The sequence below is a fragment of the Eretmochelys imbricata genome, chromosome 2, assembly GCF_965152235.1.
Source record: "Eretmochelys imbricata isolate rEreImb1 chromosome 2, rEreImb1.hap1, whole genome shotgun sequence".
Classification (NCBI taxonomy): Eukaryota; Metazoa; Chordata; order Testudines; family Cheloniidae; genus Eretmochelys; species Eretmochelys imbricata.
The window spans coordinates 38,475,521-38,499,651 of NC_135573.1; the positions used below are offsets into that span (position 1 = coordinate 38,475,521).

Consider the following 24,131-nt stretch of genomic DNA (forward strand, 5'->3'; position numbering starts at 1 on the left):
CTGCACAGCGCTATAAAAACCCACCTCCACGAGGGGAATAGCTCCCAGCGCTGGTGCACTGTCTACACTGGTACTTTACAGCACTGAAACTTGCCGCGCTCTGGAGGGTTTTTTTCATACCCCTGAGCGAGAAAGTTGCAGCGCTGTAAAGTGCCAGTGTAGACAAACCCTTAGAGATTTATTTAGGGAAGGACATAGCATCTTAGGGCATGGCTACACTTGCAGATGTAGAGCGCTGTGAGTTAACAAGCCCTCGGAGGGCGCAGTAGGGAAAGCGCTGCCGTGTGTTCACGCTGTCAGCTGCAATTGCACTGGTGTGGTCACATTTGCAGCACTTGCAGTGGCATTGGGAGTGGTGCATTATGGGCAGCTATCACCCCAGAGCACCTCTTCCCATTCTGGCTCTGTGGCTTGTGGGAAGGTGGTGCAGGGGGCGGGGCATCCTGGGTCCTGTCCCAATGCCCTGTGATACATCGTTTTGCATCCCAGTGATCCCTGTGCTTCCGTCCACATTTGGCGCCATCTTTCAACGTGTTTTGTACTGCACGCTCTGTTTTCCCTTTCAGCCTGTGGGAATGGAGCCCGAAGTGCTGAGGAATATGCTGATGGGTCTCACCATCACGTCATGTTTGGCAGTCGAGTTGCTCCTTAAGCTACAAACTGACAGTGAGGAGTCCGCTGATGATGTCGACTCACGTAACGCATATGACACGAGATTGTTTGTGGCATTCATGGACTTGCTCACCACCTGTGGAACGCCACTTTTGGGCTCGGAAAACAAGCACTGCATGGTGGGATCACATCGTCATGCAAGTCTGGGATGATGAGCAGTGGCTGCAGAACTTTCAGATGAGAAAAGCCACTTTCATGGGACTGTGTGAGGAGCTCGCCCCAGCCTTATGGCACGAGGACGTGAGATTGAGAGCTGCCCTGCCAGTGGAGAAGTGGGTGGCTACTGCAGTCTGGAAGCTGGCAGCTCCTGACAGCTACTGATCGGTTGCTAACCAGTTTGGAGTGAGAAAGTCAACCGTTGGAATTGTCTTGATGCAAATTTGCAGGGCCATTAATCGCATCCTGTTTAGAAGAACACTGACTCTGGGTAACGTGCATGACATTTTGGCTGGCTTTGCACAAATGAGTTTCCCTAACTGCGGAGGGGCGATAGATGGGATGCGTATTCCAATTCTGGTACCAGCCCACCTAGCCTCCGAGTACATTAATCGGAAGGTTCTCCAGGCGCATGTGGATCACTGTGGGCGTTTCATTGACATTAACGCAGGCTGGCTCATAAAGGTGCATGATGCACGCATCTTTCGGAACACTGGCCTGTTCAGGAAGCTGCAAGGCGGGATTTTCTTCCCGGACCAGAAGATCACTGTAGGGGAAGTCGAAATGCCCACTGTGATCCTTGGAGACCCCGCTTACCCATTAATGCCATGGCTCATGAAACCCTACGCAGGGAGCCTTGACAGCAGCAAGGAGCGGTTCAACAACAGGCTGAGTCGGTGCAGAATGACTGTGGAGTGTGCTTTTGGCCGTTTAAAGGGCCTGTCTGTAAGGGAAGCTGGACCTGGCCGATGAGCACATCCCCGCAGTTATATCCGCGTGCTGTAGCCTCCATAACATTTGTGAAGGGAAGGATGACAGATTCACTCAGGCATGGAACTCGGAGGTTCAACACCTGGAGGCTGAATTTGAACAGCCAGAGAGCAGGACCATTAGAGGGGCCCAGCACGGGGCTGCAAGGATTAGGGATGCCTTGAGGGAGCAATTTGAGGCTGAAAGCCACTAGTAATGTTTGATGCCCTGCACCGGAGTGAGGAGTGGTGGTTCCAATGTTAGTAGGAATCTGTGTTTGCTACACTGACTTGCAGTGCCTGTTGCTTTCCTGGGCTACGGTATCTTTTACTTAATGCAATAATAAGAATGTTTTCAAAGCCAAAAAATCCATTTATTGAAAAGAAACACAACTGCTTGGGAAACAGAAAGGTCAAGGGGATGGGGTGGGGAACAGTTCAATCACAGATTTGCGTATGTCCTGTTCTCATGCTCAGCCTTCCTGTCTGGAGTGCGGTGCAATGAGTGCTGCACTTCAGGCTGGCTAATATGCATGGTGATGGGGGTTGAGTGCAGAGGATAAGGGTCGTAGTTTGCAGGGCTTGGTGGTGAAGCGACAGGTGTTGGAGGCAGCTGGTGGGGGAAAGTGGGTTGGAGGTGACATGGGGGCACAAGGGAAAGCGTTTTGGAACAAGGGCTGTGGGGGGGCAGGCGTGGTAGTGCTCCGCCTGCATGGCTACGAGTGCCTGGATCGAGTCCCCTTGGCACTCCATAATGCTTCTGAGCCGCCCCGTGCTTTGGTGCCAGCGATCCGCATTCTGCTAGTGGACCCTCCTTTCACTCTCCTGCCACTCCTGCACTTTTTGATTTTTCATTAAGGAACCGCCGCATTATTTCGTGCAGCAGGTCCTCTTTGCTTCTACGTGGCCTCTTCCTAATTCTTTGGAGTCTTTCGGTCAGTGATAACAAAGACCGCTGAGATCTCAAGGTTGCATCTGTAAAGGCAAAATGCAACACTTAACAGAGGCAGCATTGTTCACACCAGATAGAGCAATGATTCCCCTGTACTTAAAGACAAGCACAGTCTACACAATAGCAGAATTTGCCCAACCCAAAGGGAGTGCACATAACCCACAGGAGCCCCAAAATGGTGAGTAAGCACAGGGGCAAGGGGAACTGATTGTTTCACAGCCGTACTGTCCTCTAGGTTTGTGTACCTTGGGGAGAGCTAACAGCTGCAGGGGGCCCCTATACTGAACACTGTCCCCACATTTTCCACAGGAGTTTGTCCTGGAAGATATCTCGCTGCTGAGGGTGACCTGGGAAGCAAGGGAGGGTTTTCTACTACAGTGCGGCTTCCGCCCTGACCCATATGCAGCTTGCCTGTGTGCAGCAATGGTCCCCCCGCTCTCCTCCCCGCCCCCGGCACAGTGGCGCAGACATGTTAGCCTTACTGGGACAAGTAGTATAGTAGCTCTCCCAAGGAACCTACGCACACGCATTGCCCAGCTTCTGCATGAGGCCTTTGAAGAGATCACTGAGGCCTATTTCCGCGATGTGAGAGAGCACATCAACGCCCTATTCCACATCTAGATATGCATCCAGCCCTAACCATCCTCTCCCCAAGAGTCAGCACCGAACAACTTTCTTCCCAAAATAAAGGCCGCTTACCGGGCACCTCCTCTGGTGTTTGTCCTTCCCCAAGCACCGGCTGCTGTGACTGGCTACCTTCCTCCTGGCTTGAGAACAGCTCCTGGCTGCACGCATCTAGGGATGGCAGGGTGTCTTCCTCCTCCTCAGCACCCTTGATTCCGCTTTTCTCCTCCTCCTCCCGCCTTGTTGATCTGGGCTCTGAAGTGTCCAGGGTGGTCCTTGGAGTGGAAGTGGGGTCGCCCCCAAGTATCGCATCCAGATCTTTGTAGAAACAGCAGGTCGCAGAGGCAGCACCGGAGCAGCTGTTTGCCCTATGGCCTTTGTGGTAGGCATTCCACAGTTCCTTCACTTTAATCCTGCACTGCAATGTATCCCGATCATGGCCCCTTTCCATCATGTCCCTTGATATCTGCCCGAAGGTATCGTAATTCCTACGGCTGGAGCGCAGCTGGGACTGGACAGCTTCCTTCCCCCAAACACTGATGAGGTCCAGCACCTTGCCATTGCTCCGTACTGGGGATCGCCTGGCACGTGGAGGCATGGTCACCTGGAAAGATTCACTGAGAGCACTCCACACCTTGCTGAGCAAACAGGAAGGGGATTTTCAAAATTCCCAGAGAATTTAAAGGGCGGGTCTGACGGTTGGTCACCTGAGGTCAAGGCAGGCAGTAGAGTTCAAAGTGATGACCAGAGAGGCTAGAACAGGCATTGTGGGTCACTTCTGGAGGCCGATCAGAGCGCATTAACCGACCAGGGCGTCCACATTCCGCAGCAAGCATTTTGCTTCTCTTCGAGGTGGAGTACCAGGAGCGCTCTAGCCACGGTGTCCGGGCGCTGTATGTGCCTTGCCAGTGTGGACGCATAGTGAGTTAGGGCGCCCGGGGCTGCTTGAATGCGCTCTAACTTGCAAGTGTAGCCATGCCCTTAGGCTCTGATCCAAAGCCTTTAAAAACAGCAGAATGACTCCTGTTGATTCCCTTCACAGGGCCCTTATCTTGCCATTTCCCCCCTCAACTATTAATTTCTGATAGTAAGCCTTTTCTATCAGAGCTCTGGTGGAAAAAACTTTGCCACTATGTTGTCTTAAATGGGGGAGGAGGCACTGGATTTGGAATGAATACTAATTTCTCCCTACTGTTACTCACACCTTCTTGTCAACTGTCTGTAATGGGCCACTCTCATTACTACTTCAAAAGTTATTTTTCCTCCCTTGGTATCCTGCTGTTAATTGATTTATCTTGTTAGACTGACCTCACACTTGATAAGACAACTCCCATCCTTCCATGTATTTATATCTGCTCCTGTATTTTCCACTCCATGCATCTGATGAAGTGGGTTCTAGCCCACAAAAGCTTATGCCCCAATAAATTTTAGTCTCTAAGGTGCCACAAGGACTTCATTGTTTTCGCTGACACAGGCTACCACGGCTACCACTCTGAAACGTATTCCTACATGTGTATTGCAAGTGTTGAAACTGGCTATCTGTATGGTGGATGTGAATTACTTCTTTGGTTTGGGGAACATCTGATGCGGGGTAATGTTTCTAACTGATTGTACGGTCAAATACATTTATTAAAGTACACAGTAAGAGGTACTGAACACCACATAGTCAGTTGCTTCCTACATGTCATGGTAGGTTGAAATAAATCTTAAAAGTTTTAATACAAAGTCAGTGTATCCTCGCTACACACAATCAAGAGACCTTTCTGTTCCACTTTGGAATGTCTTGTTTCTTGTGCTGAGTTTTTAAGTTTTCTGCCTGGCAAAGATACTAGTTCCACAACATTTTTGTTTACAACTTCATCTTATAATTATTAGACTTACACAAAGTGATTTCTTCATCATGCACATAGCAATAGTGCTGGGTATGTTCTTTCATTATTGGGAAGAGCTGGATTCTGGGTCAGACCAGTAAGCTGTGTGAATGACTAAAGTCCATTCTCTGTCATTATCTGTACTTAAGTGCCTTTAATTGGTGTAAATAAATGCTTAACAGACATTCACTTAAATATTAAAGAATCTTGCTTAACAACATGGCGTTTGGTTGAGATGCTCCAAATATTTAATAGCACAATCAATGCCTTGTAAAAATGTTTTATGGTAAAGGAATTCTGTAATAGTTTTGAAAAAAATGAATAAACTAGATCTTTCATATGTCCCTGTAGCGTCCTCATTTCCATTGCTACATCTTTAAGACTTGCAGGCATCATTTATTGTGTCTTGCATGATACTAAGGGCTAGTCTACACTGGCAACACTAAAGCGATGCCGCCATAGTGCTTTAACGGGCCTTGTGTGGTCACGGCACAGTGCTGGGAGACAGCTCTCCCAGCGTTCTAAAAAAATCACCTCCGCAAGGGACAAAGCCACCAGTGCTTGGAGCGTGGCTCCCAGCACTGGTGCACTGTTTACACTGGTGCTTTACAGCGCTGAAACTTGATGCGCTCGGGGGAGTGTGTATTTTTTTCACATCCCTAAGTGAGAAAGTTGCTGCGCTGTAAATTGCCAGTGTAGACAAGCCCTTAGAAGGGGAAACACAGGGCTGGCCTTACCATGAGGTGAACTGAGGCGGCCGTCTCACGTGCCAGACTGTGAGGGGGGGGCACCACTAGGACTCAGAGTGTAGAAAATTGTGTCTGCTGCTGGTGCATATGTATTCTCTCTGCTCTGGATGCACAGAGATGGTGGAGTGCTGTGCTAGAGGAAGGAGGGCACAAGAGACATAACAGCCAGGCAGGAGAAAAGGTGAGAGGGAATAACAGAAAGCAGCGGGAACTGTAGGGAGAGGTAGGAGGAGAAGGAGCCTTTTATGTACCTCTCTAGCACTCCCAGGAGCCTGGACTGATTAACACCAGCTTCTCGGGGAGCTTTCTGTTTCCTGCTGCTTCCCTGAACGAATGACTTTAATGGTGTGTTTTGTAACAACAGAACCTAGTGAAAATGTCCCTGCAATGGTGACTGTCAGAGAGCATTTTCTAGAATTTATTGACATTGATGATACTACAGGAGCTGATATGACAAATGTGCTTCTTAAAAAGTTGGAAGATACGGGAATTGCAATAGCTGATGTGAGAGGTCAGGGCTATGATAATGGTGCCAGCATGAGAGGAAAGAACAGAGGAGTGCAGACACAGATCCAAGGGTTTAAACCCTCAATCTTTTTTTGTCCCATGCAGTTCTCATTCATTGAACTTGGTGATCAGTGATGCAGCATCAGCTTCTAGTGAGGCTGCTGAATTTTTAATGTAATTCAAAGCATCTATGTATTTTTCTCTGCATCAACTCATCAATGGCAAATTTTGAAGCAACATCTGGGAACATCCTCTCTGAAGCTGAAACCACTGAGTGCCACATGATGGGAAAGTTGAGTGGAGGCAAGAGAGCCTATCAAACACCAAATTGGGAAGATAGATGATGCCATAGTTGCCATTATGGAGGATAATGCTATGACAGGAGCTGTTTGTGGGAGACCAGTGGCAGAGGGAAATGGAATCACCAGAAACATGCATAACTTCAAATTTCTGTGTGGCTTAGTGTTGTGGCATAACATACTGTTTGAAATAAATGTAGGCAAGAGACTCCAAGGTGTCGACCTTGATATATCTGGAGCAATGGAACAACTGGACAAAGCAAAGTCATACCTACAGTCTTACCGGTCAGATGAGGGATTTCAAAACATTCTGAAGAGTGCACAGAAGTTGGCAGAGGAACTTCACACTGAAGCTATTTTCCCACCCATTCAAGAATACAGGAGTCACCGAAGAAGACGACATTTTGATTATGAGGCACGGGATAATCCCATAAAAGACCCCAAACAACAATTCAAAGTTGAATTATTTAACCAGGTGCTAGATTGTGGAATACAGTCAGTTGAACGTTTCATGCAGCTCAAGGAACGCAGCAGTATATTTGGGATGTTGTATGATATTCCAGAACTCCTTGCTATACCTGAAGAAGACCTACACCAGCAATGCAGGGCACTAGAGACACTGTTGACTCATGATGACATGTGCAATATTGATGCGAGTGATTTAGGTGCTGAACTGAAAGCCCTTTCAAGATCCATTTCTGCAGGATCAACTCCAAAGGCTGTTCTGGAATATATGTGCACAAATAAGATGACTACCCTCTTTCCAAATGCTTTTGTTCAAATCTTTGCAACCAAGAAGGCATGGAAAGCACCACTTTGATTATTCAAAGAGATAAAAATGCCAGTGTTTACTATGCAGACAAGAAAAGTTCCATTTGCTGTTCAGGCGTTTGAAAGTTAAGTGTTACTTAAAATTTTTGAACAAGGCATTTTAAGTTGTTAGTTCTCCTTTATTTGGGTACGTAGCAGAGCAGTACCATGAGAGGAGTAGAACAGGAAGAAGGCAGAATTGAGACCTTTCAAAGTTTTGGTCCAAGTGAGAGGGCATGGGGGTGTCATTTGAGCTCCCCGCCTCAGGTGCCAGAATGTTGTGGGCTGGCTCTGGGGAAACATAAACAGGTGATGCGGTAGTGTTTTAAGGCTATGTCTACACTATAAACTTCGGTCAACAAGTTACATTGGCATAAAGCCACCACAGTTAGTATATTGCTTGTGAATGTGCATACTTGGCTCCATGTGTCTGGTGTGTGTACAAGCACTCCTGGTGAGTACACTGATGCACAGCGCAGTGCACCATGATATCCCAATGTGCAATTTGCCACTGACCCCCACAGTCTTTTGGGAAGTTTTTTGGCAATGCATGCTGAGGCTGAAACGCTCCCAGTCATGCCTGGGTGACAAGGGGGCAGCTTCTCGGTATGCAATTGCCTCCATCCCATAAGGTCATCTATATCCCATAACTTTTGTGCCTTTTTTCAAAATCTCACAAACCCGTGCAGTCCTCCTCACTGTCCACCATCTCTGTCAGAAGCATGGACTCTGCACAGCTCTGCAGTATTGTCATAAGTATTGCAAGCACAAGACACCCGATCATCCAGTATTAGCAGAGCTGCACTAAATGAAAGAGTGGGGAATAGGATGATTTTTTTGGAGGACAGATTGCTGTGGGACAAGCGAGAACCAATTCAAGGTTGTCGGTGGGGTTTATGGAGCGGCTGCAGCTAGTGGAGCACTGCTTCTGGGCTCAAGAAATGAGCACTGACTGTTGGGATTGTATTGTAATGCGGGTTTGGGATGACCAATGGCTGCAGAACTTTTGGAGGCATGAGGTCACATTCCTGGATCTGTGGGCCAAGCTCGCTCCAGCCCCCAGTGCAGGGATGCCAAACTGAGAGCTGCACAGAGAGTGGAGAAGCAAGTGGTGATTTCTGTGTGGAATTTTACAGCACTGGATTTCTCCTGGGTCAGTGGGAAGTCCTTTTGGAATTGGAAAATCTGCTGTGGGGGGGCTTTGTCATGCAAGTGTGCAGGGCCATTAATCGCCTCCTACTGCACAGGACTGTGACTCTGGGTGATATTCAGGACATAGTGGAGGGGTTTGCAAAAGTGGGATTCCCAACCTGCGATGGGGCAATAGACAGCACACATCTCTCTCTCAGCACCAGACCACCTTGCTACAAAGTACAGTCGCGGAAAGCACTACTTTTCCATGGTTATAGAAGCACTGGTGGACCACCAGGGATGCTTCACTGACATCAGCGTATGCTGGTCAGAGAAGGTGTGTGACACTCGCTCACATCTCTAAGAAAATAGGACTGTTTGGAAAGGTACAAGCAGATTACTATTGGGGAATTTTGAAGTGCCAATAGTGATCTTGGGGGACCAAGCCTGCCCTTTACTACTTTGCCTCAGGGAACTGTACACCAGCCACCTTGACAGCACCAAGGAAAGATTAAGCTATTGGCCCAGCAGGTGCAGAATGACAGCTGAATGTGCTTTTTGGTAAATAGAAGGGACGCTTGTGTTGTTTACTTACAAGATTGGATCTCAGTGAGAAAAATATCCCAATGGTTAGAGCAGTCCATTCTGTTCCATATATCTGTGAAGCCAAGGGGGAAAAGTTGCTGCCAGGGTGGAGATGGAACAGCTGTCTGAGTTTGAACAGCCAGACACAAGGGCTATCAGATCAGAGCAGAGCTATACAACTGAGGGAGGCTTTGAAAGAGCACGTTAACAGTGAGCCAGAGTAATACATTGTGGTGTACTGTGCTCTGCGTGGTCCTGCTATTTTGGCGCCTGTTAGGAAATGTGTGGTGCTTGATGTACTTGTGTGAATAAGATACTGTCAATGCACCTATTAATTTTGCGGTGCTTGCTGTACATTCGTTTGTCACTGATCCTATGAGTTGTCACGCTGCATGGTAACAAGTAATTGGTTGCTTGCAGAACTGCTAGATATTCTGCAGACTATGCTGTGAACTAATGAAGATGAATTGTGTTCCAAAAAATAAATTTTATTCTGTCACAAAATGAGTGAAAAGAAAAATATCTGCAATTTAAATGGTAAATACATATAAAAACGTAATAAATTAATACAACAGAACTTATGAAAGAGAATGAACATGCATGCTGACTTTAGCGACATATTCAGTGAATTGTGAAAGCCAAGCTTGGTGTAGGTGTAGCTGTGCTTGTCCTTAGTGTCTCCCGAGATGGGATGATAGGGATAGGACAGTGGCCCCTGACACCATGTAGAATATTGAGGGGGTTGGGGTGGGGATGATGTAGGGAGGTGCTTCAGTGGAGTTCTCCATGGACTGCACAGGGAGGCAAGCCCAGGATTGTTGAACCTGAAGGATTGAAGTGATCATGCCTCCATGCATAGCACTGTAAGACCACTATTAGAACACTATGTCCAGTTCTGGTGTCCATACTTCAACATGGATGTGGAAATACTGGAGAGAGTTTGAAGGAGGTCCACAAACATGATCTAGGGGTGGAAAACAAACCTTACAATGTGAAGCTTAAGCACCGTAATTTAAAGTCGTTATGTCAAGATTAGATATCTTTCTAAAAGTTATGCTTTAATCCAGTTTCTGGGAGAAATTCTATGTCCCACGATGGGAGGGGGAGTGTCTGGGATCATCATGATGGTCCCTTCCAGCCTTGGAATCTCCTTGGTTCATCCCCTTCCTTTCCTTCATGGACATGGGGAGGACAGGATTGCAGGCATTACCCTCAATATGCTCATAATACTCACAGCTCTGCATTCAGACAGTGACTATAAACAAATTTCATGCTTCAGAGTTTGTTGGTCATCTCCAGGGTCAGGAAGGGTTTTTTTCCCCTGACACACAATTGGCCAGATGTATTCTGGGTTTTGTTTTGGATTTTTTTGCCTTCCTCGGAAGCATCAGAGACTGACTACAGCTTGAGAGGAGAAACTGGACAGGATGAACCAATGCTTCGAAGTGATACAGAGAATCCTCTTTCTTAGATACTTGGTTGGTATATCTTGCTCCCAGTGCTTGGGATTAAACTGATCATTAGACTTGGAGTTAAGAAGGAATTTCCCCGCAGGTTAGATTGTCAGGGATCTTGAGGAGAGGATTGCCTTTCTTTTCAGCGTGGATTGCCTGCTAGGACCAGCTGGGCATATTTCACCTCCTCAGTTCCTTGCCATAGCTGAGGCCTGGGTGGCACCTTGGTCTCTCCTCTCTGCCTGCGGAACACAACAGTTGTCTCCTAAGGACTGAAATGCTTAAATTTAACTAAAGTCATTGGGCTTAATATAGGATCATTTAGGTGAAATTTAACAGCCTGTGATATACAGGAGGTCAGACTAGATGATCTAACAGTCCCTTCCAGCCTAAAAATCTATGAAACATTGATCTGACCTGCTGTACTATTCTCATAATTTCCATCCTTTAGTAAATTTTGATATTTCAGAATTTTTCATCCTGAATCAGGATGAAAAGTTAAAATATTCAAATGCAGCATTGTGAAAAATTGCAATCTGAAGATGTCAAAACATTTAGTTTTGGCTTGGTTTGACTTTAATCTGTGTCCCCCTAAGATGCTGCTGTGCCTCATGGGAGCGGCAGTTTGGATGCTCCTTCCCTCCGTTCTCCTATATGGGCTTGACTCCCTGTTTGCAACTCCCATAATGCACTGCAGCAGCTCAGCCAGAGGGGAGGCTGCTGTATGCAGTATCAGTGGCTCAGCTAGGGAAATTGGCCTATAGAGGGGAATGGGAGTGTGAGGTACGAGACCTACAATTCCAATAAGGCACTGCATCAGCTTAGGTGAGACATATTAATATTGATGCTACACAAAATGTAATATTTCATTTTTAACTTAACAATAGAAAATTCCCCCCCCCAAAAAAAAAAAAAAAAAAAAGTTCAGTAAACTCAAAACTTTTCCAGGGAAAACTGATTGTGCAGAAACTGCTTTGTTCCATCAAAAACATATTTTGATGGAGAATTCCTGGCCAGCTCTACTCAATAACTTATTGTTCTGGATTCTTGTGTTAATAAACTATCAGATTGTATAGTGATGAGGGGGAAGCAGATGTTATTTGCAGTTCAAAATTTTTTACTACTGGTGGTAGTAGTAGCAACTCTAAGGGAGAAGGATTTGGACATTGGGGGGTGGGGGCAGGAGGGAATGTCCCTTTTTTAATATGAAGTGTTTCATGTGATCTTGGGAATCTACAGATGAATGTATTTCAGAGACTAGAAGACCTAGGGAATACAGAGAGGGGTAGTGGCGTAAATACTAAAGGGTGAGGTTGCCAAATTATTAGCTTTTTTAAAAAAAAGGCGGGGGGGGCGCAAAAAAGACAAACATGAAGTTGGAGTCTGGAGAAAGTTTCTGGGCTTTGAGTAAACGGGGCAGCGCCTTTGTTCCTCTCCTCAAATAAAATTAAAACAACAGCATAGAATAAGAACTAAATGACTAATCACTCAGGTGATTGCATCACTGCCGTAGCCTGGCCGTGCTTTACTCCCAAAGTTGTGGACTTTTAAATAACAAACACATTTGTTTTTCTGTGTTATGGAGATGAATGTAATTTGTATTCCCTTTCCAGCTATGATAAAACTGTTCCCAATATGTCAGGAATAAATTAACCCCAAATTCCCTTAGCACTTTCACAGCTATCGGGGGAATATATGTTCTACAATGCTATTTCCTCCTTTTGCTTTTACATAAGTAGGCTTTTTGTCTGTACTGTAGTTAGCTGAACATGGATATGACAAACACGTAAGATGTTAAATTAAAGTATGGAGATTTTGGTTTTGACCTTTTTTTGGGCAAAGATGGTCTGAGTTTTCACCCAAAAGCTTTTAACATGCAGGTGAACTTTCTGGGGGGAGAAAAGCAGCCACTCTGTTGTAGTAAATTTTCCAAATGGAGATGAGGAAATGGAGATCTTCTTACAGAAATACTGTAAAATGAAACAATTGCCTGTAGTTTTAGTGGAGACAGATGGGTGTGGACTTAAGACAGCAAACAAGGAAACTATGTATTATGCAGTTTCAGAGTGACTCAATGTGGTCATTCCAGTTGTGGTAGGTTTTCTCCATATTTTTCTGTCTTTGCACTTGCCTCCCCCCTTTTAGCAGATACCCAAATTAACCTGTCCACCGGCTCAGTATTTAGTCCAGTGCTTCTCAAGCTATGTGATGTGGGGGACCGGCAATTTTTTTTTTTCCAATATGCGCGCAGACCGGCAGCTGATGGCTCGTGGACTGGCAGCAGTCCACGGACCACCACTTTGAGTAGCACTGATCTAGTCCTCAAGAAAAATAACTAACTTAGTGGCTTATCCTCCAGTAAATGCTAATGTTATAATTGGGACTCGGCAGCAAGCTGAAACTGTTGTGCCAACGCCCTGTGGTTTCTGCAGCAGATTTAGGTAAATTTTAATTCAGCAACTCAGTTCTAGTTCTAGTTTAATTCAGCAACATCTAGCTCTTTTAGATGTACAGAAGAAAAGTTCTCTGAAAGGGCCCTAGAAAAGACAGTATTTGTCTCCATTTTACGGGGGGGAAACTGAGGCACAGGGGTGATGTGACCTGTGCAAGGTCAGACTCCAAACTGGTAATAAATCTGGGAGAAAATCTCAAGTCTCTTGACTTAATCCAGTGCACTTTCCCCTAGTCTATTAAAACAGATAATGCACCCCATACACTATCCCTTGTGGTGTCTGAGGTGTGTTTTGTTTTGTTTTTTTTGTTGTTTTTTTTAATACCAAAGACATCTTCGTTTATGGTACCCTTAAGTTTTCAATGTTTGGCTAATTTTTGTATTGAAGTTACAGTAGCTGAATGTGGATGGAGGGGAACCTGGAGATCAACAGCTGGGCAGGGAAAAGTTGGTAATTCTGAGATTCAGGAAGGTGGGCAACAGTTTAGGTGTTGGGCAGTTTGGAGGTAGCTGAATCTTCTGATGCAAGAGGGGATGCCGCTCCTCTTTCCCTCACCCTCCTGGACAGGTGACTGGACATTGTGGGTGAGATCCTGTGCTTAGCCTCCAAGAGGCATAGCACCAACCTCTCCACCCAGGTGGAGCAGGGCTAAGGTAGCTTTAGGCCACTTTTTCACCCACCTGATCCTGGGCCACTGCAGGGGCTGGAGTGACCACTAGTGTTATTTAGACAGCTCTGTCTAAATTAATGGCAGCCTATTCCTGCCATTCAGTCTTGATTAAAAATTGCTAGTGATGGCGAATTCACCACAGCTCTTGGTAAGTTGTTCCAATGGTTAATTATCCTTTACAGTTTAATAATAATAATTAATAAAAAAGCCGTATTTCCAGTCTGAATTTGTTTAGCTTCAACTTCTAGCCATTGGCTTGTGTTATCTTTTTGTCTGCTAGACTGAAGAGCCCGTTATCTAATGCTTGTTCCCCGTGTAGATAGTTATAAACTGTAATCAAGTCACCCCTTAACTTTTTCAAGAAGCTGAATCTATTTAGCATAAAGAGAGTCTGACAATATCAGGCATGTTTTGTAATCTTTTAATCATTCTCCTGGTTCTTCTCTGAACCCCCTCCAATTTATCAACATCCTTCTTGAATTGTGAACACCAGAATTAGACATTCTGTTCCTGCAGCGGTCATATCAGTGGGAGGAAAAAAAATCATCCTTACTCCTACTCAATGTTCTCATTTGTACATCCAAGGAGCACATTAACCCTTTTGGCCATGGCATTGTACTGGACGCTGGTGTTCAGCTGATTTTTTCACCATGGCCGCCACATCAGAGTTGCTGCTTCCTGGAATGGAGTACCCCATCCTGTAAGTACGGCCTAAATTCTTTGTTCCTGGATGTATGACTTTATATTTAGCCATATTGAAATGCACATTTGCTTGTGCAGCTTACCAAGTGCCGGAGACCAGGACATGGGCAGTCAGGCCTAGTGGTTGGAACAGGAGTCCAAAGTCAGGAATCAGAGCCATGGGCTCAGAGCTGGGTTACCTGGAATGAGGCAAGGCTAGGGCTAAGGCAAGAGCTATCACTAGTGTGGACAAATGCTTTGAGAAGCCACTGCAGAGCTGCTGCAGCTGGGGTTAAGAGCCAGTCTGCTGACTCTTCCAGCCAATCAGGCCGCCTACTACAGGCCAGCTGTGCATGTTAGGTTGCTTGCAGACTGGCTCTGCTGCAAGCCCTGATTCCTTACACCAAGTGGTCCATATCACTCTGTCCTCTTCTTTACTTACCATTGCTACAATCTTTGTGTCACTTGCAAACTTTATCAGTGATGATTTTAATTTCTTCTGGGTCATTAATAAAGATATTAAATAGAATCATAAAATATCAGGGTTGGAAGGGACCTCAGGAGGTCATCTAGTCCAACCCCCTGCTCAAAGCAGGACCAATCCCCAACTAAATCATCCCAGCCAGGGCTTTGTCAAGCCTGACCTTAAAAACTTCTAAGGAAGGAGATTCCATCACCTCCCTAGGTAACGCATTCCAGTGTTTCACCACCCTCCTAGTGAAAGTTTTTCCTAATATCCAACCTAAACCTCCCCCACTGCAACTTGAGACCATTACTCCTTGTTCTGTCATCAGCTACCACTGAGAACAGTCTAGATCCATCCTCTTTGGAACCCCCTTTCAGATAGTTGAAAGCAGCTATCAAATCCCCCCTCATTCTTCTCTTCCGCAGCCTAAACAATCCCAATTCCCTCAGCCTCTCCTCATAAGTCATGTCTTCCAGTCCCCTAATAATTTTTGTTGCCCTTCGCTGGACGTTTTCCAATTTTTTCACATCCTTCTTGTAGTGTGGGGCCCAAAACTGGACACAATACTCCAGATGAGGCCTCACCAATGTCAAATAGAGAGGAACGATCACGTCCCTCAATCTGCTGGCAATGCCCCTACTTATACATCCCAAAATGCCATTGGCCTTCTTGGCAACAAGAGCACACTGTTGACTCATATCCAGCTTCTCGTCCACTGTCACCCCTAGGTCCTTTTCTGCAGAACTGCTGCCGAGCCATTTGGTCCCTAGTCTGTAGCGATGCATGGGATTCTTCCGTCCTAAGTGCAGGACTCTACTTGTTGAACCTCATCAGATTTCTTTTGGCCCAGTCTTCTGGCCCAAACCTCCTCAGTTTTCTTTTGACCCAACAGGTCCCTCTGTATCCTATCCCTACCCTCCAGTGTATCTACCTCTCCTCCCAGTTTAGTGTCATCTGCAAACTTGCTGAGGGTGCCATCCACGCCATCCTCCAGATCATTTATGAAGATATTGAACAAAACCGGCCCGAGGACTGACCCTTGGGGCACTCCACTTGATACCGGCTGCCAACTAGACATGGAGCCATTGATCACTACCTGTTGAGCCCAACAATCTAGCCAACTTTCTATCCACCTTATAGTCCATCCATCCAGCCTATATTACTTTAACTTGCTGGCAAGAATACTGGGGGAGACCGTGTCAAAAGCTTTGCTAAAGTCAAGGAACAACACGTCCACTGCTTTCCCCTCATCCACAGAGCCAGTTATCTCATCATAGAAGGCAATTAGATTAATCAGGTATGACTTGCCCTTGGTGAATCCATGCTGACTGTTCCTGATCACTTTCCTCTCCTCTAAGTGCTTCAGAATTGATTCCTTGAGGACCTGCTCCATGATTTTTCCAGGGACTGAGGTGAGGCTGACTGGCCTATAGTTCCCAGGATCATCCTCCTTCCCTTTTTTAAAGATGGGCACTACATTAGCCTTTTTCCAGTCGTCCGGGACTTCCCCCGATGGCCATGAGTTTTCAAAGATAATGGCCAATGGCTCTGCAGTCACATCTGTCAACTTCTTTAGCACTCTCAGATGCAGCACATCCGGCCCCATGGACTTGCTTGTCCAGCTTTTCTAAATATCCCAAACCACTTCTTTCTCCACAGAAGGCTGGTCACCTTTTCCCCATGCTGTGCTGCCCAGTGCAGTAGTCTGGGAGCTGATCTTGTTGTTGAAGACAGAGGCAAAAAAAGCATTGAGTACATTCTTTTTCCACATCCTCTGTCACTAGGTTGCCTCCCTCATTCAGTATGGGGCCCACACTTTCCTTGACTTTCTTCTTGTTGCTAACATATCTGAAGAAACTCTTCTTGTTACTCTTAACATCTCTTGCCAGCTGCAACTAAATAGCGTAGGCTCATTAATTAAATGATAGAAGCAAGGTTATCTTTGACCTTTGTGTAAACACATTTGCCACTGCCGGTGCTCCAGCAACTACTCATCACCTTACCCCTTCTCCTGAGGATTCTCCCCCTCTTTTCCAGGGCCCCACTGCATTGTGGGACATGAGACTGAACTGCATGGCGGAGTCCAGATCACTCCCATCATTGGCACCCAGAGGGAAACACAAGAGAAAGAAAGGGAAACCATTTGTCCAGTGACAAAATAAAAAACAAAAAGAAAATGAAGAACCAAAAAAAGGCAAAATAAAACTCTCAAAAACCTACTGAAAATTAAATGAAAATAACTAAAAATCTTCTCTCTCTCTTCAAGCACCATCACCCCGTGGAGGCGCGACTCTGCATAATGATGCAGCAGCAGCTTTTGGGGAGGGGCCATTGGTATTGGTAGCATGAGGTTGTCGCGGGGCCCAGTTCTGGACCCTCTCCATGTAAGCACTGCTCATGTACTTCAGAACCAATCTAGATGGGCAGAAAAAAATGCAGGGAGATCTGCAGCAATTCACAGGTCTTGCGAAGCTCGCGGGGAGTCTTCTGTGTGTGAATGCAGTGCTCACAGTGGAGTGTGAATGCAGTGCTCACCAAAACAGGACGCCGAGTATGGGTGCTTGATTTACACCATTGTAACTTGCTCAGGTGTAATCTCACCGGTTCAAGTTGGAATGATACATTTTCTAATGTAGATTCGGCTTTAGTGCTCAACCACACTGGATGCAACTGGTGGCATCCAAAACATCCACTCTTGTCTACACTAGCAAGTTTTGTCGCCAAAAACTGGCTTTTGGAGAAAAGTTTTTTTCTCCACTCCAGAAGTGCTCAACGGGGAGCAGGAAGCAGATGAGATGCCGGGTAAGTTGCTGTGGCTTGTGTAGGGAATCAAAAAGTGGGAGGCAGGTAGTGTTTTCTGTGAGCTGGACGTTGCCCTGTGTAGCTAATCTGCATGGCCAAGCAGGGTGTTGATAGACATTGAGACCTGCAGGAAATCCTCCAGAGAGAGGCTCTGGAAAGTTTCAAGGAGGTACTTGTTAATCCTCTGCTGCAGATTCCAAGGGATTGCAGCCTTGTTACTTGACCCATTGTAGGAAACTGGACCATGCCATTTAGCAGTCACTGGAGCTGGGACCAAAGCAGCACATGGCTGAGCTGCATATAGACCAGGGTGAAAGCCACAATCATTCAGCAGCTGTGCCCTGGTTTCTCTGGTCACCCGCAGCAGCAAGATGTCAGCCAGCAGGTTGGCCGCCTGTGGAAAAAGTTTGGGATAATTTTTAGAATGAATTCCCTGCAAAGCTTCCCTGCAAGCTGTGACCTTTTTGTCTGTAAGCACAACCACCTTCCCCCCGGCTCCCGACACCCCCCATAATTGGGGTGCTTGTGGAGCTGTGTGCCTGCCTAGAGTCATAGATTCATAGATACTAAGGTCAGAAGGGACCATTATGATCATCTAGTCTGACCTCCTGCACAAGGGCAGGCCACAGAATCTCACCCACCCACTCCTGCGAAAAACCTCTCACCCATGTCTGAGCTATTGAAGTCCTCAAATCGTGGTTTAAAGACTTCAAGGAGCAGAGAATCCTCCAGCAAGTGACCCGTGCCCCATGCTACAGAGGAAGGCGAAAAAGAGTCTCAGAGAGAAAGTGATTTCTACTAGCAAAATGCCCTTTTTTACTAAAATGTTTCAATCATTTGCTGGAATGTAACAATCCCTCTTCTGTTCAGTACAGCCCTTGAAGAATACGCCATGCACCCCTGCAGACTGGCTTTGGCAGATAAGAAAAAAAACCCTAGGTGCAACAAAGAAGACATGTTCCGGGAGGTGCTGCAGCGCGATGAGAGACAGACCAGGGAATGGAAAGAGTGCTGGGAAGCCGAAAGGCAGGAGAGAAAGGAGAGTGCTGCTTTTGCTAGGCAAGCGACAGAGCAGATGATAGAAGTTATGGAGGATCAGACAGAGATGCTCAAGTCTTTGATACAGCTGCAGACTGAGCAGATCCGTGGTCGACCTCCACTGCAGCACATGCAGATGCACAATTCTTTGCCAACCCCACTCCCCTCTATGCCCACACATTCCTTTTCACTTCACAGCCCTCCGGAGCCTCCCCATCACTCCACACCCTCTCACAGCTTGCACAATGATAGCTGGAGCTACACACCGTTGTGAGGCTTTACCCTTCTTAACAATAAATAAAGGCTAAGGTATTTAATGGTACAGCATTTTTATTCTGAAGCATATAGCAATCAGTCCTCTCTCAGGAACAGGCTTCTAAAGCATTGTGTTGCATGGATGTTGGGCCCCAAAATTGTACATGGATACACCAGGGAAGCAACTCCAAAGCAGACATGTGTTACTGCCCCTCATTGTCAAAGTGGTTCCTCAAAGCCTCTCTGATGTTAATAACAGCCCTTTGGGCTCCTCTGACAGCCCTAGCATCTGGCTGTTCAACAAAACTTGCCAGTGTAGACAAGCACTCTGAATCATAATGGCGATAACTTAACGTTTCATTGAGATGAATGCGATAGTTCATCCTTTGAGGTGTTTAAGGCTGTCTGTTAGCAGACTCTGAAAGACAACACTGCCTGGGTTTGCATTTGTTTTACAGTGTGGAAGTTTTCTTCTCTAATACGTGGCTAGAAGCTTGAATTATCTTTTTAATTAAATAGCTTATTTTTAGGGCTGTCAAGCAATTAAAAAATTAATTGTGATTAATTGTGTGATTCAACAATAATAGAATACCATTTATTCAAATATTTTTGGATGTTTTCTACATTTTCATATATATTTCAATTACAACACAGAATACAAAGTGTACAATGGTCACTTTATATTTTTTATTATAAATATTTGTACTGTAAAAATAAAAGAAATAGTATTTTTCAATTAACTTAATACAAGTATCGTAGTGCAATCTCTTTATCATGAAAGTTGAACTTACAAATGTAGAATTATGTCCAAAAAATTGTTTTATTTTTGAATGCAGTTAATGTAAAACTTTAGCGCCTACAAGTCCACTTAGTCCTACTTCAGCTAATTACTCAGACAAACAAGTTTGGTTACAATTTGCAGGAGATAATGCTGCCCGCTTCTTGTTTACAATGTCACCTGAAAGTGAGAACAGGTGTTCACATTGCACTGTTGTAGCTGGCGTCACAAGATATTTACGTGCCAGATGCGGTAAAGATTCATATGTCCCTTCATGCTTCAACCATCATTCTAGAGGACATGCGTCCATGCTGAGGACAGGTTCTGCTCAATAATGATCCAAAGCAGTGCAGACTGACGCATGTTCATTTCATCATCTGAATCAGATGTTACCAGCAGAAGGTTGATTTTCTTTTTTGGTGGTTCAGATTCTTTAGTTTCCGTATCTGAGTGTTGCTCTTTTAAGACTTCTGAAAGCATGCTCCACACCTTGTCCCTCTCAGATTTTGAACGGCACTTCAGATTCTTAAACCTTGGGTCGAGTGCTGTAGTGGTTTTTTAGAAATCTCACATTGGTATCTTCTTTGCGTTATGTCAAATCTGCCGTGAAAGTTCTTAAAATGAACATGTGCTGGATCATCATCCGAGACCTGTTATAACATGAAATATATGGCAGAATGCGGGTAAAACAGAACAGGTGACATACAATACTCCCCCAAGGAGTTCAGACACCAATTTAATTAACGCATTATTTTTTTAACAAGCATCATCAGCATGGAAGCATGTCCTCTGGAATGGTGGCCCCAGCATGAAGGGGCAGATGAATGTTTAGGATATCTGGCACATGAATACCTTACAACACCGACTACAAAAGTGCCATGCAAATGTCTGTTCTCACTTTCAGGTGACATTGTAAATAAGAAGCAGGCAGCGGTATCTCCCGTAAGTGTAAACAAACTTGTTTGTCTTAGCGATTGGCTGAACAAGAAGTAGGACTGAGTGGACTTGTAGGCTCTAAAGTTTTACGTTTTGTTTTTGAGTGCAGTTTATGTAACAAAAAAATCTACATTTGTAAGTTATACTCTCATGATAGAGATTGCACTAGCACTTGTATGAGGTGAATTGAAAAATACTGTTTTTGTTTATCACTTTTAGAGTGCAAATATCTGTAATAAAAATAATATAAAGTGAGCACTGTACACTTTGTATTCTGCATTGCAGTAAAAATCAATATATTTGAAAATGTAAAAAAAAAATCCGAAAATATTTAATAAATTTCAATTGGTATTCTATTGTTTAATAGTGTGATTAATCACGGTTATTTTTTTTAACCACGATTAATTTTTTTGAGTTAATCCCGTGAGTTAACTGTGATTAATTGACAGCGCTACTTATTTTTGCTACTTAACTCTGCCAATCTGCATTTATTCTCTTTATACTGTGGAATTGCAGTAGGTGCAGGGCTCTGGTTATAATACGCATGAATAGAGGGATTGAAATTGAGCACAGGAACATAGGAGTAGTGTGTTCCTGGATTCTTTCTGAACAAGGAAACCTTGCTGAATAGTCTCTCTGTTTTGTCACTCTTTGTTGGTTCACCTCTGCCCTTCACTAAGTCTGGACCCTCCTTTGCTTTTCACCCGCATGAGCATACCTGGTGTTTTGATCATGCACATTTTCTGCTCTCCAAGTGAACTCTATTGGTGTCCTGAGTCAATGGCTAAGACAGCTTTGGAACCCTGAGCTACTGTTGGTTTTATCCCTATGCCCTAGCATGCTGAGAGCGTCCTGGGTTTTTAATTTATCTTATATTTTGATGTTATTCTCTTCCAACAGTTCCTGTTTTAAAAGTATTTTTACTATGACATATTGGCAGTGTTTCAAGATGAAAAATGAGCTTCAGAAGAAAAGATGATATAGGTCTGGAATCTATTATATGTATCTTAAAACTAGGAAGCTCTCCAAACGGTGAATCTTGCCCTGTACCTGGCTAGCTCTTGTCTGAGCAAGTGCGTTTCAAGCAGGCCCAGTGAAGGAATGAAGTATGTAAGAATGTTTGCTGGCTGCTCACATACTTTCGCTTGTCCAATTACTTGCGTAAATTAAATGGCTGCAGTGTGAGCTTCCTTAAAATTGCATAAGCAAGTACGTCAGTGCAAGCATGTCCTTTAGGGATCCAGTCTAGGCTGTGGAAAGCCACCATATTGTGGTACCCAAGTATAACACCGTAGATCTCAGTATGCTTAAAACCCAGTTTAATTCTGTGGTGTAGATAATACTGAATAGTGTTTTATCCACACTCCATGATCTGAACCGCACCAGGTGTTCAGCATTGCTTGGGAGCCTGGTTCAGTTCTGCCTACACTACAGGACCACGCTGTGTTTTAATCAAGTCAGGCGCTCCTGTTTTGTAACTGGGTCACACAGTGTGGTTGTGTTGCCAATATGTAGCCAGTTGATTTTGACTACACTTGTGATTGGATATTAAAAATGTTTGAGACCAAATAACCACTCTCAACCAATTGTCTAAATTCAGAATAATACAGTACAAAAAGGAGACACATACCCTCCTTCCAGGAAGCAATTCTTATCTCACAGCATGTTCACCGTACATAGTAGGTGTGCTTTGGAAATATGCAGTTAAACTAGTTATATTTATAGTGTGGTTTTAGAAGTTACAAAACTCTCTATTTCTCACTAAAATCCAACCCACCAGTTTGTAACAGTTCCTTAACTTGCCATTTTGTTCTGTACTTCTTTTATCTCTGTTTTGGATATTACATTTCAAACCAGTTGCCCGTGAAGGTCCCTGTACTAGGACAGAGAACAAATGTATCTTGACTTTTGACAGATTTCATATCAGCTAGAGCCAAAGCTGACTTCAGCTTTGCAAAGTGTTAGGGATATTTAGCAAAGGGGAACAGAATTGTGGGGAGAGCTTAGTACATTCAATTAACATAACCTCACAAAACTTATATATTATGTTACTACCATGGACATTATACCCATTAATGTAGCGTATACTACACCTACCATATATGTGTAGGCTAACAGTTTGCTTTACACAGTGTAGGCAGGATATTAAACTGCCCATGTTGGTGTTGGGACTTGGGGTGCTGCTACACGTCCTGGCTTGAGGTGGTTTCTGTCATATACATTGTTTATGGTTTGGGTCAATGGCTCTCAGCAACCGCACTATACAAATTGTTCTAGCACCCCTGCCCGTAGTCCTATTTAACAGGTCCTTATACATCCTCCTCGTTCGGATAAGTGACCTCATAGTTCTTTTCTCAGGCAGATTTGGGCTGTATTTTCATGGGTTTTCTTTATTGTATACCTCAGCTCGCATATTATCATATATATAAAATTTACATATATGTTTACAGTTGTATAGTCTGAGCAGTACTGTATTGCCTATTTCTTTGGTGCTACATTTGTCTCCATTAGAAAAGATTAAATCCAAATCAACCCCTGTCCTATTGGTCACAGTGGCAAACTATGTAAAACAAAGCAGGAAGACAGAAGGCTGAAAGGATATGGCTGCACTAGAGAGCTTTCGGCAGCGTAGCTGCACCGATGCAGAGCGCTCTCCCGCCAACTTAATTAATCTACCCCCAACAAGTGGCGGCAGCCATGTCTTCAGGAGAAGCTTTTCCGCCGACATAGCGCTGTCCATACCAGCATGTAGGTCGGTGTAACTTGTCGGTTGGGGATGGCTAATTCACACCCCAGGCGACGTAACTCATGTCGACTTAAGCTGTAGTGTAGCCATAGCCAAAACTTGCTGTCTGCCCTTCTCCATGATCAGCTGAAGACCCCAAACTGCAGAGAGACGCTGCAACCTTGGAGGAAGCCTTCCTATTCTTGGCAGGATCACACTGGAAATAGTGTCAGCTCAGAAGGAAAATGAACTGTAACACTAAATCCCTGGAATTTCCCAGGGAAAGGATAATTCTTCTAAACACACAGGGCCTGTCTTGGGTTTCAGCTTTATAGTACAAGAGTGGGAATCCATCAATACAGTACTTTCCCTTCCCTCCTACAGACCCTTAGGCCGTGTCAACACTATGGGGGTTGTAATGGCACAACTATAGTGCTGCATGTATGTCGCTGTAGCACTGCAGTGTAGACGCTTCCTACAATGACAGAAGGGGTTTTGCTGTCTCTGTGTAAGAAATCCACCTTGTTAAGCAGCAGTAGCTGGGTTGATAGAAGAATTCTTCTGTCCACTGAGCTGCGTCTATGCTGGGGGCTTGGTTGGCTTAATTGTGGTGCTGAAGGTGTGAATTTTTCACACCTCTGAGTGATGTAGCTGGGTCAATCTAAATTTAAAGTGTAGACTAGGCCTCCATCATGCTCTAGTGTCTCTCCCCGTAATCCAGTTAATTTCTCTAAAGTAAACTGGGAAGCGGAGCACCAGCACCTTCAG

The 24,131-nt window shown here is 44.9% G+C and overlaps 1 protein-coding gene across 5 annotated transcripts in view; it reads left to right on the forward strand.

Annotated features, from left to right (window-relative positions):
- Window positions 1-24,131, forward strand: part of SNX31 (sorting nexin 31) — a 67,715-nt gene that overhangs the window by 23,940 nt on the left and 19,644 nt on the right. The window lies entirely within an intron of this gene.